This window comes from Rhinoderma darwinii, chromosome 10 (genome assembly GCF_050947455.1).
Source record: "Rhinoderma darwinii isolate aRhiDar2 chromosome 10, aRhiDar2.hap1, whole genome shotgun sequence".
Classification (NCBI taxonomy): Eukaryota; Metazoa; Chordata; class Amphibia; order Anura; family Rhinodermatidae; genus Rhinoderma; species Rhinoderma darwinii.
This window is the reverse complement of record NC_134696.1, coordinates 92,892,712-92,898,711: the sequence shown is the minus strand read 5'-3', so window position 1 is coordinate 92,898,711 and position 6,000 is coordinate 92,892,712. Positions and strand designations below refer to the sequence as shown.

Here is a 6,000-nt window from a genome sequence, read left to right as displayed (position 1 = left end):
AAGGAGGATTTGAAATCTGAAATCTGTACGCCATGTGGTTATGTTACATTTCATCTAATTATGAAGCTCTGGTAGTGGTAGTAAACAAAAAAATAGGTAAAAATAAAATATTATTGTGTTGGACATCAAATGGGTTGTCCGCCTTGGACAGGTCCTTTTTGTTAGAAGGGTCTTCTGATGATGAGCTTGTTACAGGGTGTCCTGCTGCTGTAATTTGTGGGGCAATCTGGCAGCAAGAGTTAAATTTCCCTGTAGTGTCCTCCCCGCGGAATAGAAGCATTACACAGTTCTCAGTGAAATCAATGACCTGTCTGTGTATTTTATAAACATGCTGGGTCCTCCAGAGCGAGAAACACGGGACCCAATACTCAAAATTCGACAACCCCTTTAAATCTCTTCTGGCTTGCCCTTCTTGTGGTTGATATTTGTCAGAGATGACTGTCCAATAGTTGCCCAAGTATATATACATAACCAGCTCAGTAACCGGATGGTATAGATCATTGTAGAATTGTATATTTGTTTGGCATAAAGCCGCCCATAGACTTTAGATTGCTCTTGGTAGATCCAGTAGGATCTGCTTTCAGAACCTCTGTTTGTCGGATATTGGGAGCACTGCTCCTTGGGCGCCCATAAAGAATGACACACTGGTATCAGGGGCATCCTTGTCACTCAGTAACAGACTTAGGCCCCCCGCACATGACTTTTCCTGTAATCACGGGGCGTGATTACAGGCACGGCCGGCTGCAGACTGCTGCGGACAGCCACCCGCATTTGCGGGCCATGCTCCCATTCTAAAGTATGGACACACAGTCCGTAAAAGCAAAAAATAGGACATGTCCTATATTTTGCAGAGGCTTTCTACGGCCCGGGCCCCTTCCTGTAAATATACGGGAAGGTGTCCGTGGGCATTAGAAGTGAATGGGTCCATAATTAAGGTCCGTGATTACGTACTAATTCCACGGTCGTGTGCATGGGGCCTTATGGTTGTGTTAAGTAATGAATAACACAAGTGATGTCAACCCTATCAGTCCGGCGGTGTTCATATCACTTTATGTGACACGTCGGCATATGCATCAGGAAGGTTCACGGTGCATACGCAGAACACAGAACATAGCCACTCTCTGATAGAACACTCACATAGACACTCGTTTTGCCTCCATGTGAAAGGGAGCCTATCTCCCATTCACATGATGGAGGCGAAACGAGTGTCCTATTGGTGGTATGTGTCGCCATACCTTTTTATTTTTGCTGCTGGCTCCCCCACCTCCATGATCGGATAATATTTGCAAGGGATGATTCCGCCGCAGCATAGCATTAATACATGGCGCTCATTACTAAATAATACTCTTTATTTTGCTTAGTGGATTAGCCACTTGTGTGTACAATGTGGCATATACGACACTTGCTGATCTGTGGAAGTTTGACTGCAGGGTCCCCGACTGATCATGAGAATGAAGGAGCTGAGACTGTTTAGGATTTTTCTCTGCAGATCAGCACTCCTGTCCAGGCACCGTGCAGGGAACAGCAGCTCTGCCCCACTCAGTTTGTCTTCACTGATAAATTGTAACAAGTCCATGACTTGTGTGAGCAAGACCAGGATAAACCTCTGTTCACATCTGCATTGCAACTTTTGTTTATAACATGACAATTCAATCGGCACCCAACAGACCCATTGACTTATGAGGTCCAACGAAGTTCCACCAAAGTCCCCAAGGTATATTAGAAAATTACAGAACTTTTTATTGTACAATGATTAATCCTTATATACAGAAGACTTGCCTGATGGACTAATAGCACCACATGGTCATGGCCGTGACTCTAAATCTCTAAAGTGCCATGGCAGTAACCACATGGTTACTTGGCCAATATGGTTGAGAGACTTTTTTATTTGCAAATGGTGCACACAATGACTGAATAAATTTTCTAAAATATCAGGTTCCTTTTTCCCTTGTGGACTCAAAGCTTTTTCTTCCCTATTGACTTCAATTGGGAAAAAAATGAGAACCATGATTCCAGATTTTACATGTGGTTCCGCGAGGAGTGTGCAATAGCCGCCGTTCTGAGAACATTCGACTTCGGTTTGGGCTGCACATTTGGCATTGGTACAGCATTTACTACCGGCTCTTGTGAACCTTCTCGTACTCTTAGGGTATGTTCACACGCACTAATTACGGACGTAATTCGGGCGTTGCCCCGAATTACGTCCGAAAATAGCGCCTCGATAGCGCTGACAAACATTTGCCCATTGAAAGCAATGGGCAGCCGTTTGTCTGTTCACACGAGGCGTATATTTACGCGCCGCTGTCAAATGACGGCGTGTAAATAGACGCCCGCGTCAAAGAAGTGACCTGTCACTTCTTTGGCCGTAATTGGAGCCGTTATTCATTGACTCCAATGAATAGCAGCGCCAATTACGTCCGTAATGGACGCGGCGTTCAAGCGCCTGCACATGCCGTAACGGCTGAAATTACGGGGATGTTTTCAGGGGGAAACATCCCCGTAATTTCAGCCGTTACGGACGCTGTCGTGTGAACATACCCTTATTTCCTTGTCCTGGCATCTTAAAAAGAGGAACGTTTTCTTAATACGCTCTGCACTGGATAATAATTTACAAGGAGAATTTATTGCTCACCGCTTGTACTTCCAGCCATAAAAATGACATGCTGCTTAACAACTACTGGTGTGGTAATGCTAGTACATTGCCTTTGGGTATTAGGGGCTTGTCGGCATTACTCATTCTGTACGTTTATCTTCTACAATTCTGCGGAAAATGTATAATTATTCAGGGATTTGGAATACTGTACTTTCTGTAATCTCCTAATTGTAATTCTTGAGTCATGTCAGAAATCTACAATTATTGGGCTGGTGATGGATAAAGTAGCAGTTGTGATGTCCCTTAAAGGGTGTTATTTCACGAAAATCCCCTTCTGGAAGCAAAGCCTGCGTGGCAATCAACTGATCACCGGAAGTCCGGCTACTCCAACTCCCAGCGATCAGCTATCTACCCACTCATTTTACCTGCAGGGTATAACATGGCGGACATTTAACTGACTGGCTGTCCATGTAATTCATTGCCACGCTGGGTCTATTATAAAGTGGCTTTAGTTCTGGTTTATAGAGGGGGTTCCCAGCTGGGGACCCTAATAGGACATATAGACAGGGTTTGTATTCATGAGAACAACCCCTTTAAATTGGCCGTACACATTAGATAAAAGAAATAAAAGGACAAAAAGACGGCGCCACCTTGTGTAGATCAGTAAGTCGAGGTGAGGCAAAATGGCAAGAAATGTGCTCACCTGAAAACGGAGGTTTTAAAGCATGTAATAACCACAGTGCTGCTGCCAGATCCGAGTCGGTATCCAGATGGGACCGCTTGGGTAGAAACAAGTGCAGGTAAAAAAGTGGATCTTTTCAAAGGCGCTGCTGTGTGGTGAGAATGATGTGAAACGAAGTCCCGAGGTATTATTAATAAGTTCAATTTATTGTGAGTGGCTACGCGTTTCGACGATGAACAATCGTCTTCCTCAGGCCATGTACATATCAGAGAGGACACATCTTATATAGCATGTAGGTTCAAATTAACATAAGTGAAAAAAAACGCCAAATCTGATGGGGTCAAGGTGCGATCGTGATGTCACTCCCGGCTTTTTTTTTTTTTTTTCCACACTGTTCCCATCGCAGGGCTATGAATGCGTAATGTATTTTAACAAACAAGCCAAATATTTACTAGTAGACTGAGATACAATTGAAAGAATGAAAAGAAAAAATGAAGAATGTAGCTGGGTTGGAATGAACGAAGCCGGGACGCGGCTTCGTTACCAGGACAACCAAGCGGAGATCAGAGCGAGGGAGCGAATGGATAGATCTATGCTTGCCGTAGGTAAGATATTGAACAAATTAAAAACTGCTTAAAAAACATGTATTATTTAAATGCGAGAATGCACATAGATACAGTATCAGACATAGATATTCTTTTGTGACTGCACGGATAAAACATTAGATAACTAAAATTAGCGTGAGAACAACCCCTTTAAATTGGCCGTACACATTAGATAAAAGGCATCCGAACCCGCTAATTTCAGCGAGATCAGACTCCCGACTGTCCCTTGAAAGCAAATTTCCGGATGAACACAAAGACAATAGATAGCCTGCACACAAGATATTATTGAGGTTGTCTGGTGTGGAGAAACCCAATGGGGGAATTCTGAATTAACCCCTTCCCATCACAGCCATTTTTTTTATTTTTATTTTCATTTTTTTCCTCCCCACCTTCCAAAAGCCATAACTTTTTATTTTTCTGTTGATAAAGCCATATGAGCAGGGCCAGCTCCAGGTCTATGTGGGCCTTTTTGCAGTTTGTGCCCCCATATAGAAGTTACGCCCTGTTTATGCCCCCATATAAAAGTTAGGCTCCCAGTTTGTGCCCCAGAGGAGCAGAATCCCCCATGAGGGCATTCTGGCTGGAGATTCCCCTTCTGGAGGAGCCCTTGATGTCACTGTCCATATATGGGTAGTGACGTCAGGGGCTTCTCCAGGAGTGGAATCCCCGGCCAGAGCGTCTGCAATGCTCTGGCCAGGGATTCCGCTTCAGGAGGAGCCCCTAATGTCACTACCCATATATGGATAGTGACGTCAGGGGCTTCTACAGGAGCAGAATCCCCGGCCAGAAGGTCGAAAACCCTCCAGGGGGATTCGGCTCCTAGACAAGGGCTCACTCTAGCAGTGGAATCCCCGACAAGAGCGTCAGCAACGTTCTAGCTGAGGATTCCACTCCTGGAGGAGCCATGATGTCAGCGTCCACACCCGACGGTCGAGTGGGCCCCCCCAAGGGTAGTGGACCCCGATTCTCTGGGTGCTGACGCCAGCCCTGCATATTAGGAATTATTATTTTGCGGGACGAGTTGTCGTTTTTTACTGCACTATTTATTGTACAATATAATGCATTGGGAAACTGGAAAAAAAATCTTTGTGGGGTGGAATAGGAAAAAAACAGTGATTTCCCCAATATTTTGAGCGGTTTCGTTTTTACGGCTTTCGCAGTACGGTAAAATTGGCACATTAACTTTATTCTACCGGTCAATATGATTACGACTATACCAAATTTCTATATATATATTTTTTAATGTTTTACTACTTTTACAAGGAAGAAACTAATTGTGAAAACTTAAATTTGTGTTTTGTCGCCACATTCTGAGAGCCATAACTTTTTATTTTTCTGCCAATAGAGCAGTGTGAGGGCTGTTGGATCGCTGGTACAATACACTGCAACACTAGTGTGTTGCAGTATGTTGTAATTTTCACAGGAGATGAAGAAAGGCAGCCCTGGGGGCCTTCATTAGGCGCCTGGACTGCCATGACAAAGAACGGCACCTCCCGATCATGTTGCAAGGAGATGATGAGCTGTCAGAGGGGGGCGCCCCCCTCTTTCTGACATCTTAGATGCTGTGATCGTAATCGCTGTAATACACAGCTGACACCCGCTGCGGGTGAGTCCACTCCAAACATCAACCCCTACTCCACAATGTGCTTTTACGTTGTGGTGCGAGTAGGTGGTTAATAGTGGGGAGGGGTCCTTTAATCCCGGACCCTCATCTAATAGCTAGACAGCAGAGTGACTACATATAGCGTCTCTTTCTCTGGAGGACCTAGACTGTTCATACATTTAAAAGACAGCCTATTGATTTCAATGGACATCATGTAATGCTTCATTTTCCCTGTGGTGGCGCTGCAAGGGATTTGACAACTTGCTGTCAGGTTTTCTCACAGATTAAATCTGATCGCTGGGGATTCTGATTAGATACTACGGTTTAGATTTTCCCACACTGGCCTCATGTATCATTGTAGAAATGGTGCAAATATGACAGAATATCTGTTGTATTTATCACCTTATTGCATCCTTCACCCCCTGACCCCAAAAATGATGTGGCTAGAAACACTCTTAATATTGAAACAGATAAATCCTCCAATTCCACCACAATATTGCTGCTTATTCTTGACCTG

At 44.3% G+C, this 6,000-nt stretch overlaps 1 long non-coding RNA gene across 1 annotated transcript in view; it reads left to right on the top strand.

Moving 5' to 3' along the window:
- Positions 1-6,000, top strand: part of LOC142662214 (uncharacterized) — a 131,874-nt gene that overhangs the window by 11,698 nt on the left and 114,176 nt on the right. The gene's annotated exons all lie outside the window — the stretch shown is intronic.